The following is a 14,499-nucleotide window of genomic DNA, read 5'->3' on the forward strand; positions in this document are numbered from 1 at the left end:
CAAGCACTAACACATATAGCTAAATGTCCAATAAATATTAGCTATTATTTTCAGGAATCAGAGTGAGGCTGAACAGGTTTGCTTGAGCTTCTCCAGCATAAAAGACAACATCAATCCTCTAATTCTGGTTACAATATCTCTGGAATATAATGCGGCATTAGGTTTTTGATCCTGAGACCCTAAACACTTGGTTAAGCTCTCCACTGCCAGCTTTCTCACTCTCACCCTATTCATGGGCCTTTCAGTTAAAGAGGCCACTGGTCCATATCTGAGCTGACTTAACTCCTCATGGTCAGACCTGGGTCTTTCAGTTGGCACCACTGGCAGCTGGCCCAGGTAATAATAAAATGTGTTGAAATGAATTAGATTCTGGAAAAGGATATAGGCAGTTGGTCCTACTCTGGCAGTGGTGAAAATTTATAGAATTACCTTCACTTTACACTATGGCTGTTTGTATTATAAACATAAATACAATGTCTGAGGAGCAGAGAGACTTATCCAATGGGCCATTTAAAACCCTGTGAAGGTGATATAGCTGGTAACCTGAGCCAAGAAGGACTTTGTTGTTTGGATTAAGCATAAGACAGTCATTTCTGTGCATTTGCTATATCCTCCTTCAGCACCTAGCAATCTCTTGTTGAGTTTTGTGCTGGGCACAAAGGAGGAGATAAGTCAAATGTAAGGCGTGATCCTGCCTTCAAAAAGTTTATAGTCTGGCTGTGTAAGAGACCCTCAAGCACATGCACTCCAAGCTGGGGACACGGTGCGTAGTCAGGTGTTAGGCTGTAGGATAGTAAGTACTCAGAGAAGAAAGCAGTCAGAAGAGTCAGGAGCCCAGGATGCTGGCCTTGTTAGTTGATGGGTTATTCACTTTCCTGTGTTCTCTGAGTCCTGCCAGAGCGCCCACGAGTGTGTGTGTGCCTAAGTGTGGCAGGCAGATTCCGGGCAGAGCCTCCTCCATGATACCGCTGTGCATCTGATTTGAAGCTTGGGTGCGAATGTCTGTAAAATTTAAGTGTTTGATCTAGATATCTAATCTTCTGGTAAACACTTGTAGGATAGCTTTCTGCTTTCCAAAAAAAGTAACACAGGACCTCAAGGGTCCATCAATATCACACGTATACAAAGTTCTTACCATTTTCCTCAACACCAGACACACATACAAAGGCTAGACTATCCCATTATGTGCCCCAGGGAAAACATATATTGATAATGTTGTCATATGTTTAAGGATAAACTCTAGCTCCGACTCTATAAGAAAATGTACAGAGAATTGTTGGGTAAGATGAGAGAAAGAAGTGAGGTGAGGCTGATGACCCAGGGACACACCCACCAATATATACATTTCCTTTTGCTGCTCTTCTCTGCTGTGGCCCTTAGAGTTGGCTTGAATGAACTGTGTTCTGATATGACAAAGTCCCCAAAATCCTGCCCATGAGGAAAGTGAGGGAGTAAGTCACACCTCGGGGGTAACCTCGTTTAGAAATCTCTTTCTTTAAATCATTCATTCTTTCTTCCATTCAGTTACTGACTCTGTAGCCTCTTTAATGTTTAAATGTTATATTTGTTTGGGCAGAGAGAGAAGGAAAGAGTGACATCAATAATTAAAAATGGACTGTAGGGAGAGGCAGTAATGAGACACATTGTCCTTATAACAGCATTCTTACAAAAACATTCCTGGGCTGTAGCTTCTGACTGAAGTCACTTATTTCAGGAGGTTGTTTTCCCTCCCTGTTAACTCTGCCAGGATCTGATGTAAACCAGTGCACACTAGATTTTATGAGATTTCTTAAAAAAGAACAAAAAAACAAAAAACAAAAACCTTCCTCTGCTCAATCAAAGCTTTCCTAGACTTTAACATTGGATGAGGGAAAAGCCAATGATCTAATTAGCATCATTATATTTGGTCAAGAATCTGAGATCTACATCCAGTTTGAATTAATTTGGGGTGGTTAATAATTGTCATTTGACACTTATTTGTCAAAGTCAAGTCCCAGCAGTTACTAGTCCTAGCTGACATCAAATGCAGATAATGATAATACTAGCTGATATTTTGAGTTTTTATTGTATGCCAGTCACTTGCTGAGCAAAGAACTCTAATTTGCATTGCTGTTGATCAAAGTGAATGGCAGCTTTTCAACTACAGTTGAGTTGACTGGTTGTGCATCAACAAATCAGAGAGTTCATTAAAGTGGAGAATCACCCAAAAGTGATGCATATATACCTTTAAACATTTTGTTTTAACTTACAACATAGAAATTATATTCATCTGCCAATCTTTTTTGATGTTTAGTCAACATCTTTTCTTTTAGTATAGATCTGCTGAATGAAGTTCTGGGCGGGGGTTGTTTGCTTTTTGTTTTGTTTGTTTCCCTTTTATAAACAACACCCATAATTAATGGACTACAATTTCCACATTTAGTTTTTTTAAAGAGCAGCAGGAACTTCAATACACTTTGGAAACATCTCACATGCAGAATCTTCCTAGATTTTTAGGGTTGTTCCTCCAATCTTTTACAGTCATTGACTATAAAGGTATTCATGAAGATATTTTTTTTGATTGTTATCATGACAGGGACAGCATGTGGCTAAGACTTCCCCTCACTGCTTCCAAGTAGACCAGGGGTTGACTCTGCTTTCAGTTTTAGTGTTGCCAAATTCAATAGTGTTCTGGCCCACAAACTAGTTGAGCAGGAAAGAATCTCCAAAAACAATCCAAGAGCCATCACATGTCACACATCCTTGTGTTTAATTCCAAAGGACATCTGGATGTATGAATCAGGATTGTTTCCCCCAAAAGTTCTGCATCCAACCCACATGGATTTAAGTATCTTCTACGTGACAAGCACTTTAAGGAACCCACAAGATTTGTAAAATGCTTCTTAAGTGAAGTTATGGAATTTCAAATTTTAGACATCAGAAACAAACCGTTAATGATACTTGGTTGCAGACTATGCGTAAGTAACCAAGTTCCCAAGTTATTGCTTTAGGCACAATCTAAATTTGTCCCACAGTCATCTTGGTTCAGTGTTTTATAAACATAATCCTTAGGCTTTTCATTATTTTCTAAAACTAGCTTCAGCACCTGGGCTGTTCATTTAGCCAGAAATGACTTTCTAACACGCCCTCTGAAGAGCAGTATTGGGCATTAGGTCTACAAAACAACCTTGAATTGTTTCCTAAACAATTACTGAAAGTTGTGCTTTTTATTTTCTTTGGGTCTTACAGGCTAGACCAGTGATGCCCCAAAACATTCTGCATTGATGGAAATGTTTATTCTGAGCTGCCTATCCAATAGCCACTAGCTACTACTAAGCACTTGAAATGTAGCTAGAGTGACTAAGGAACTAAAGTCTAATTTTTATTTAAATTTAATTATTTTTATTTAAAATTGAAATAGCCATATATGACTAGCAACTACCATATTGGACAACACAGCCCAGGGTGTTAGTAATTACCCCTCTCAGGAGTACCCAGCCATCCTACCAACAACACAGCTTAATGCTGAGTACATATTTTGTTCAGAGGATGCTGAGCTTTTGTGTTAACTATTTTGCTGAAGTTTCTTAGGAACTTGGTGAGAGTAATAAGAACTTCTGTGTAGTTAATTTGATTGGATGCCACAGCATTTATTGGCCACATCCTACGTACCAGACTCCGGGCTAGTAAAATGGTCTTTGTTTTGTGGAAGCCCACTGACTAGCTTGAGAGAAACAGACAGGCAGGTAATGTCAGTTCAATTTGGAGAAGTAGTACAGGGAACACAGGGGAAGAGCACTTCACCAAGAGCTTCTGGTCAATCCTGAACTGAGTCGGTTTTTAAAAATTAATTAATTAACTAATTAATTTTTGGCTGTGTTGGGTCTTCATTGCTGCGCGTGGACTTTCTCTAGTTGTGGCGAGCGGGGGCCAATCTTCATTGCGGTGTATGGGCTTCTCATCTGGTGGCTTCTCTTGTTGTGGAGCATGGGCTCTACGCGCGCAGGCTTCAGTAGTTGTGGCTTCTGGGCTCTAGAGCACAAGCTCAGTAGTCGTGGCGCATGGGCTTAGATGCTCCGCAGCATGTGGGATTTCTCCGGACCAGGGCTCGAACCTGTGTCCCCTACATTGGCAGGCAGATTCCTAACCACTGCACCCCAGGGAAGTCCCCTGAACTGAGTCGTGAAGGCTTGGTATGAGCAGGTCAGGCAAAAGGGGTAAAGGATGAAGATGGAAGAAGAAGGATATTTAAGGCAAATGTTACAGCATGGACAAAGCCAAAGGACTGAGAACTACACACTTTGTTGCTTGAAGGAAAAGTACAAGGCAAAGAATGCAGGAGATGAGGCTGGAAATGTAAGTGGGTGCCCAGATCAAAGGGGCTGATTCATTCAACAGATATTCATTGAGGACCTACTATGTATCAGACTCTATTTGAAGCTAAGTTCTGGGAACATAGAGATGAACACATGATTTGTCCTCATAGTTTTACTATCCATTGAGGAATAAAGACACATAAACAGGCAACTTTATGAAATTGTGACAAAATAACTGTGATAGAATAAGAACAAGATGCTTTGTGAACACATAAAAGGGTACATATTCAACATTGGTGTTGGGAAAACCTTCCTCAAACATTCCTAGCAGTTTAAAAAGGGTCAAAATCAAAAGGCAGAAGTTGTAACTTTCATTTGAAAGAGAATTGGACAGCTGTTCTCAATGGCGAGATTGTGCAGTACAGAACAGATGGGTACACCCCAAACAGCACTTCATGTAATTTTCACTCAGATATATGATGTATAAAAATTGTACTGCCTGTTGTTCGCAGAGACATTTGGGAAACTGAAGCATTACAACTTGATGATTGATTGGATGTGGGGTGAGAATTTGAAAGACGTGTTAAGAACAATGTCTTGATGGCAGTACACATGCAAAAGCTGTAGGATTTAAAACAGTTTACTGCAAGCTACACGCCACCGTATATATTTATTATTTGTCTTTCTAATTTTACTGCTTTTCTGAAACGGCACAGAAAGCACTTACAATTCCAGCTTCTGTTCCTGAAATTCAGTTGGATCTGCATTAACTTGGAATATTGATAGGCATATTTAGTTTGCAACGTACAACTCCTATCTGGAACTTTAAGAGCAGAGCTGAAACGTGTTTAAATATATGAGACATATGGAAATTGACATCTAAGCTTAAATTTAACTGTCATCTCATAGTGTTTTATGTAGCAATTGGTCTATACGGTGCTGAAGTTTTGCATGTTATTGAAGAGTCATTTTTAGGGACTTAGGATTTCTCAAATTTGTTGTCTTTAGTTGAGAAATAGGTTGCTGGTGGCTAGGACCTATATAATTGAGTTCACAGATAAATAATTTGATGAAATTAATAAAGTTAATGTTCTCTAGGCAGTTGTATGCTGCCAACGTGCTAAATCTTTTTTTTTTTTAACATCTTTATTGAAGTATAATTGCTTTACAATGGTGTGTTAGTTTCTGCTTTAAAACAAAGTGAATCAGTTATACATATACATATGTTCCCATATCTCTTCCCTCTTGCATCTCCCTCCCTCCCACCCTCCCTATCCCACCCCTCTATGTGGTCACAAAGCACCGAGCTGATCTCCCTGTGCTATGCGGCTGCTTCCCACTAGTCATCTATTTTACATTTGGTAGTGTATATATGTCCATGACACTCTCTCACCCTGTCACATCTCACCCCTCCCCCTCCCCATATCCTCAAGTCCATTCTTTAGTAGGTCTGTGTCTTTATTCCCAGCTTGCCACTAGGTTCTTCATGACCTTTTTTTTTTTTTCCTTAGATTCCATATATATGTGTTAGCATACTGTATTTGTTTTTCTCTTTCTGACTTACTTCACTCTGTATGACAGACTCTAACTCCATCCACCTCATTACAAATACCTCCATTTCATTCTTTTTATGGCTGAGTAATATTCCATTGTATATATGTGCCACATCTTCTTTATCCATTCATCCGATGATGGACACTTTGGTTGCTTCCATGTCCTGGCTATTGTAAATAGAGCTGCAATGAACATTTTGGTACATGACTCTTTTTGAATGATGGTTTTCTCAGGGTATATGCCCAGTAGTGGGATTGCTGGGTCGTATGGTAGTTCTATTTTTAGTTTTTTAAGGAACCTCCATACTGTTCTCCATAGTGGCTGTATCAATTTACATTCCCACCAACAGCGCAAGAGTGTTCCCTTTTCTCCACACCCTCTCCAGCATTTATTGTTTCTAGATTTTTTGATGATGGCCATTCTGACCAGTGTGAGATGATACCTCATTGTAGTTTTGATTTGCATTTCTCTAATGATTAAGGATGTTGAGCATTCTTTCATGTGTCTGTTGGCCATCTGTATATCTTCTTTGGAGAAATGTCTGTTTAGGTCTTCTGCCCATTTTTGGATTGGGTTGTTTGTTTTTTTGTTATTGAGCTGCATGAGCTGCTTGTAAATCTTGGAGATTAATCCTTTGTCAGTTGCTTCATTTGCAAATATTTTCTCCCATTCTGAGGGTTGTCTTTTGGTCTTGTTTATGTTTTCCTTTGCTGTGCAAAAGCTTTGAAGTTTCATTAGGTCCCATTTGTTTATTTGTGTTTTTATTTCCATTTCTCTAGGAGCTGGGTCAGAAAGGATCTTGCTGCGATTTATGTCATAGAGTGTTCTGCCTATGTTTTCCTCTAAGAGTTTGATAGTGTCTGGCTTTACACTTAGGTCTTTAATCCATTTTGAGTTTATTTTTGTGTATGGTGTCAGGGAGTGTTCTAATTTCATACTTTTACATGTACCTGTCCAATTTTCCCAGCACCACTTATTGAAGAGACTGTCTTTTCTCCACTGTATATGCTTGCCTCCTTTATCAAAGATAAGGTGACCATATGTGCGTGGGTTTATCTCTGGGCTTTCTATCCTGTTCCATTGATCTATATTTCTGTTTTTGTGCCAGTACCAAACTGTCTTGATTACTGTAGCTTTGTAATATAGGTGCTAAATCTTTGTCCGTTAACTTATTAAATTATTGTTTTATGAAAAAATAATTGTACTGCCTGTTAACTCTTCTGGGATTTTGAATATTTCAATATTTCTGTGATAGACTCTGCAAGGAGAATGGGGTCTGGCAACTCGCAGGCAATTGGGACTTTTGAAATAAGTTTCCTTTTAGGAATTGTCTCTATTTTCCTCTCAAAGTGCCCTAACTTATGATTAGAGTTAAACCACTAGGTGCTCTTTCATTTGCATGTTGCTCCAGCCAACATTCATTGAGGTTTCTTTTTGAATGTGAGCTCCTTGAGGGCAGAAACCATATGTTTCATCTCTTTCCCCCCAAGCATGGAATCTAGCATACAAAGGGTTTCAAATAATATTTGTTGAAAAAAATGAATGAATAAGTGAAAGAATGCTGGGCAGGTGATAGATGTTACAAACATGAGTTCAGTATGATGGTTTCTATTGGAAAGTTCATGGTCCAAGTAGAAAATCAGACACATCCTGTCTACCTAATAGAAAGTTGTATTTCCCAGAGTGTGTTCCATGGAACTCTGGTCTTGAGAGATGATCTAAGAAAAGATAAGTCCATGGTCAAATAAGTATGTGGAAAGTCATGTATAACATATACCTTCTCTTATAGATTAACAATTCACTCTAGGATATTAAAACCCCTGAGAAGTCACCTATTTAGCCTATCATTTGCCAAACTAATTTGATCTGTTTTTTTGCACAACTTCCATTAACATGCCACAGAGCTAATGTTCTGAAGAGTACATTTTGGGCATCTCAGAAAAGTGATAAACACTCTTCCACCATAGAGAGAAAAATTTATTATGACTATAATAAATAAGTATTATAATTATGAATGCAATGTATATTTAACATTTGAAATATTGATATAGTGTTATTCACTGTATTAACAAACCAAAAAAGGAAACAAAAAATATCATCTCAATATGTACAGAACAAGCATTTACAAGGACATCCACACTCAGGCATGGTAGAGTCAAAGTGATGAAAACTAAAGAGACAACAAAAACCAAAACCTTGTGGTATCTGGCAGGGTATAGGAATACAAGAGAATTTTGATATTCTTCTAACCTAGGAGGAAAAATATAAAAGCATAATGCTTTGGGAACCTTTACATAATTTTCTTCCAAGCTTTTGCTATGGTTTCTAGGTATGTGATAGACATTGATCAGTGTTAATCGTAACAAGTAGAACTGTTCATCATAGGTGAGCATTTGTTTAGAAGTAGAAGACTGTCTAAATGAAGTGCACCGTGTGGCTTGCAGGATCTTAGTTCCCCAACCAGGGATCATACCCGGGTGAAAGCGCCAAGTCCTAACCACAGGACCACCAGGGAATTCCCAAAGTGAAGCAAATTCTTAAAGTCTCTTTAATCATCTGGGCTTACCAGGGAAGCAATCAGACTATGGAACAGGGCTGAACCCATTGCATTACTTAACCCAGTGCATATGAAATAGCTTCTGAAACAGACCTACTTCCTGTTAGTACTAGTTGGCATCATATTTCAGGCCACATGAATTTCTACTACTGAAATATGAGCCAGAAAAGCAGGCTTTCAAAAATAAAGTGACACCACCATAAGTATACATGTGGGAGGCCATAATTACCAGGTGCTTAACATGTATTGTGTAGGTGGGAACTGCTTTAAAAAGAGCATTATAAATGCTGATTTTTTTCTTTATCCCACTTCTCATATCACTGGCAACAGATAATTTCATTCCATGGGGGAAAATTCTTGTTCTATAACATGCTCTGGCTTTATCAATATGAAGAAGTCGAAGGCTTTCCCTTCCTCTGGCCTCGGGCTGGGGTTCCTTCAGCTCTGCTTGATCATGAAAGTTTGTTTCCAAATTCTATCACTAATTCTGTGATTTTGCTGCGAGCAAAGGTGTCTTTTTTAGCCCTTGACAATGCTTTCAGGTTTTACTTCATTTATCTGTGAAACATGGACTGTGTCCTTGACCTCCAGTGCTTCATAGCTTGTGATGATAATAGTAATATTATGTACTTTACATAGCGCATTTATCCATGTGATATTTATTGTCTCCATACCCTTTAAAGTAGAGCTTTAATAATTTGTCCAAAGTAACACATTAAGTCAATGAAAGAGCCAAAATATGAACTAGGATTTCTTCATCTTCACTGTTTTGCTCTCATCGCAATTCTGATTTTGAAGACATTGCAAATAAGAGTACGGGCGAAAAAAGGAGGCAGCTTAGTGGACTGAGGTTTTTCTAGTGACAAAGAAACATCCAGTGCAAGAGAAATACAAGGTCCTGCCCACTCTCCAGCTTCATCTCATGCATTCTCCCCAGTTGCTTTCTCTCCTCCAGTCTCACTGGTCTTCTTTCCACACCTGGAATAGATCAAGCTCTTTCCCCCTTCAGGACTTTCACATAAACTATTTGCTTAACTTGGACGCCTCCTTTACTCCCTCAGCTTTCCTCACCTGATCTTTCAGGTTTTGTTGACATGTCTCTAGTTCCCAATCTAAGTAAGACCCGTGTCTTACTTAGTTCAAGTTTCCCCCCAAGTAGAGCCTGAAACAAAGGCTTTTGTGTGAGTGAGGACTGGAGAATGAAAGAGAAGAAGGGTGAGCCAACCAGGATGCATGATTGAGTTGACCACTGCTGTAGGCAACAAGTTGCTTGGTCACCCAGGACCTTCTGAGAATCTTATGAACTGCATCTCAGAACCTTTTGGCCATGTATCCATTGGCTCCTGTACAGCATTTGGTTGCAAGAGGTTTGGCTGGCAGCTCAATGCTATGAGGTTTAAAGGTCTCTAAACAACACTCTTATTTTTAATATAGTGCAATCTTGAAAACAGGTGAGGCTGCTGATCACTGGAATCTCCTATACCTTTGAGCCTCTAAGCTATAAATAAAGCTCTAGCAAATGGGTAGAACCAAGAAAACTTCAAGTTCCACAACCCTTATAACTACCATATCCCTATAATACTCAAGTGTTACACCTATCACGTGACCCAGTGCTGCTTCTTCCATCTTTATTTCAACCCAATCACCACAAGTAACAGTCTTGGTGATTGTGATGCTATTGCATGCCAAAGTTCATCAATACACTACCAGCAACAGTGTGCCAATTGCCATCTTATTCATGAGTGATCTACCTCCAAATTTCCATTCTGAGGGTCTGCTTTCTAGAGCCATACCTGATTGCACTGGTTCCTCCCAAAGCGGAGTTTAAAATAAAGACTTCTACATGAGGTGCTGGTGAATGTTTAACCACCAGCTCTCCAGGAAAAACGTATGCATGTAGATACCTGTACAAAAGTTTATTACACATTTTTACTGACATGAATAATGTATGTTACATAATTTTCAAATTATAATAAAATATACAGTGCTCTTCATAGTAAATCCCATATAGCTGACTGATTTTCACAGAATGCTTTGATTTTTGCTGAAGTCTTATAACCATAGCCAACCTTTGTTTGAGACTGACAAAAAAGTACAGTTGCAATATAAAAGTTGATTCATTTATACTAACAAGGAGAATGAAAGTAAAACTAGGAAGATGTGTGTCAACTTTACTCATTCATAAATGATGTGAGTGACTTTTTTGCGGAATTGAATAATAATTTAGAACACAATTTTTGTGTCATTCACAATGTAATTTCTAGAAACATGACACACTTCTAAGTTTAATCTACATTATTAACATTTTCTCCATCATTTTCTGAAGTCTGGACAATCAACAAAACAATTAATCAAATCCTAATTTGTAGCATTTGCCTATTTCTGTGATATAGATATTTCCTTCATGGCTGATATCAAGCTACTAACATAATGTCACTGAAATGATATGCCCATGGGAAGGGATCCAATGTAACACACCTTGTGGTATTCCCACCAAACAGATAGGATAGATGTAGATAACCTTGAGAGCACAGATAATAATAAAATAGAGTAAAATAGGAAGTGATCAATTTTGAATAGTTTTTACTTTTTTGTTTTTAATATAATTTAATTTTAAGTTTATACAATTTAATTTTAAATAATGACTCTATTTACCTACCAAATGGCAAAATATCTGAAATTTAACAATCAGCTCTCGCCGGCCTGTAGGAGCCAGTTCAGGACACCAGTGGGGGGAGGTGAATCATGGAATGAGGGAGAGACAATGTAGGGATGTGCTATGGAGTTGGCCACTGTTATGAGGGACTGGGTGCCCAATCTCACAGGACCTTCTGAGAGGCTTTATGAAATGTGTCTTAAACTATCATGCCAGCGGACTTCAGAAAGGTGGAGGCAGGCGTGCAGTGGCTCCTACGTGACCTTAATTCTCCCACACTCTGGGTTGCACCTGTGTGAGTCTTGATAGGATTCCCAAAGTTAGACCACACCATGCAGTCCGAGAAGCTTCAGGGCAGGAGCCTGGATGCCAGCAGTACGGACCTGGGTGAGGGGCAGTCGGATTGCACTCGTGTGGGACTGGTTACCACAGTAGTCACTGGAATAGGAAGTGAGGCCAGACGGATTTGAAGTGGCAAGCAGCCAGTACCTGAGAAAGCCTTCATTCACTGTCCCACAGCACCCAATGTTTGTTTTTGTTTTTTTCCATGGCATTCATATATGTCAGTATTTTTTAACAGCCATTCCTCTACTTGGCTGTAAGTTCTGTGATATCAGGACTATTTCTGTCTGCCCCCTGCTGTCCCCAGGGCCTGGCACTTGCATTTTGCCCATAAAAGGAGATCGATACATTTGTTGATCGAATAAATACATAAAAAGGGGATTTCAGACACTCTCCAATAATTCTCTAACCTCCCCTCCCTCCCAAAACTACCCTCCACCCTGGTAAACAGCAGCAAAAAACCAAAGTGTTTGTATGTTGGGGGTAATGGAAAGATGTGGCCACATCTTTTTTCTCTTCTCCATCCATTTGCTGGTGCTCCTACCCTCAGGGTCCTCCCATTAATTGCTAAGCAATTACTCTTTCCTTCCTAGTTGGCTCCTTCTCTCCTGTTCCATATCCAGAGCCACCAACATGCTCTGCCCAACAGTGGTTGATTTGCTTCCTGCCCCTCTCTCTAGAAGCACAGAAATGTTGCTAAAGGATTGAAATTCCCTTCTTTCCCCTTTCTTCTCTATCTCTCACTAGTCTCTGCTTGTGGAAATGAACAACACAGACATTTATTTTCTCACTAACATAAATTATGATACCTCCCCCAGTAAAAAATTTTCCAGAAGGAAAAAGCACCTATAATTAGTTTGGGTTTTAATTGTCCAATTTCCCCATCTTCATCACAAATGCCTAATGCTTGGGAGAAAACTCAACACATAGCAAACACCAGTGTCAATTCCATTTACTTTTGCCAGTGTTTCTCAAATTGCAGCCACTCCCATGCAACTTTCACATATTTATATGTCATCAGAACTATTATTTATTTCAGAGTTTTCTTTAAATCACTTCACTTTTTTAGTTAAATAATTTTATTTAAATGGTAAATTGTATGTATCTACCATAAATAGAACCTTTTAAATCACCAGTTATAAATAGAAAGTAACCATAAAACATAATGCTATGGATTGAATGTTTGTGTGTCCCCCCACCCCAATTCATTTGTTGAAGCCCTAACCCTCAATGTGATGATACTTTGAGGTGAGGCCTTTGATGAGGTCATAAAGGTGGAGCCCCCAGATAGGATTAGTGTTCACATAAGAAGAGGAAGAGAGCAGAGATTGTGCTCTCTTGCTCTCTCTCTCTCTTTCTCTGTCTCTCTCCCTCCCTGCCATGTGAGGATACATCTAGAAGGTACCCTTCGGCAAGCCAGAAAGAAGGCTCTCACCAAGAACCAAATCTGCCAGCAACTTGATCTTGGACTGCCCAGCCTCCAGAACTGTGAGAAATAAATCCTTGTTGTTTAAGCCACCCAGTCTATGGTATTTTGATATAGCAGCCTGATCAGACTAAAACACACACACACACACACACACACACAACTAAAAACGATTCATTAATTAAGTACTAGCTTGATAAATGCCTGATAAACGCCTTGAGTGTGATGCCTGTTCTCTTTAAAAAAAAAAAAAAAAGTAGGTTAAAAAAGTAAATTAGCAAATGTTAGAAAAGTTTTTTAAAATGTGAAAGATTTTTCTCCTGACATAATCAGAAAGATTAAAATAGAATTCAAAAGGGAGTGACTTCCTCACTATGGTCGTCTATGCTTTTTAAAGTTGTATTTGTGTACTCCCCCAAATCATCTGTGTATATGTCCTAGGCTTTGGGAAACACTGGCCTAATTCTTGCTGTCAGTAGGGTGGCCATTTGAGAAGGCACTGCTCAATTTTTGTATGTTGGTGCTCATTTTCAAGAGAATAGTCCAACTTTACATTTTAATCTCCTGTTTCCCTTAATGTCCATGACCTATTGTTTGATGATCTCAGTTTGAAGGTTGGAGAGGTGCTGTGGTAAACCACAAAGAGCACTGGGATAGAAGTGGGGGGGGTCTTAGCTTTCCTTCAGGCTGCATAAATTGGGCAGACCCCTGATTTTCCTAGCTTCAGTTGCTTTGTCTATAAATGAGGTGTTACCATAAGTGGGAGAAAATGAGGTGAAATGACAGGTAGTGGATGTAGATATTGCGACTAACCCATGTTCTATGTGGTCTATGTCAAATCCTTTAAAATGGCTACTTATAACCATGGGAAAGTGCCATGTTGTGGACACCATCAATCAGTAGTATTGTAGCAGAAAAACTGCTGGGAATGCTGAACTAAATCATTATTCCCGAATTGTGACACGCATACTTCTGTGAATTGATTTGAGGTGGTAGACATGTGCAGACTTATTCTTAATTGTAATAGTTCTGCATCGATTTTACAACTGCCTTCCTAATTATGGAATAGACAGAGTTTCTATTTAAATGAATGCATTTCTTCTTGGAAGATAATTTTAAAATTCTTATATAGCTTTTTTGAATCAGGAAATAAATAGCTTTTGATTTCCTGATTCACATGAATATCTGTTTTCTCCTGTTCTCCAAAGGAATTAGATTACATTTTCAAGCAACATTTGCTAGTAGATAAGAATTAGAACATAGAACTCTTTTAAAAATACATTGAAGGGTTAAAAACTAAGAAGTCACCACTAATTAATAACTCAACTCTAACAATATAATTTTTGAAAGAAAATATTTGGAATTTTATCTTCTCTCTTTAGCTGAATTTATTGTGTTATGATTTATGTATAGTAAACTGCACATATTTAAAATGTATAGACTCCCTCTTGCGAGAGCACCAGAGTCACAACTAACTGCTAAACAATCATTGACAGGAGGACACTGGAACTCACCAAAAAAGATTCCCCACATCCAAGGACAGGGAGAAGCCGCAATGAGATGGTAGGAGGGGCACAATCAGAATAAAATCAAATCCCATGGCTGCTGGGTGGGTGACTCACAAACTGGAGAACACTTATACCACAGAGGTCCACCCACTGAAGTGAAG

This window comes from Balaenoptera physalus, assembly GCF_965194825.1.
Source record: "Balaenoptera physalus genome assembly, chromosome: 6".
Taxonomy (NCBI): domain Eukaryota; kingdom Metazoa; phylum Chordata; class Mammalia; order Artiodactyla; family Balaenopteridae; genus Balaenoptera; species Balaenoptera physalus.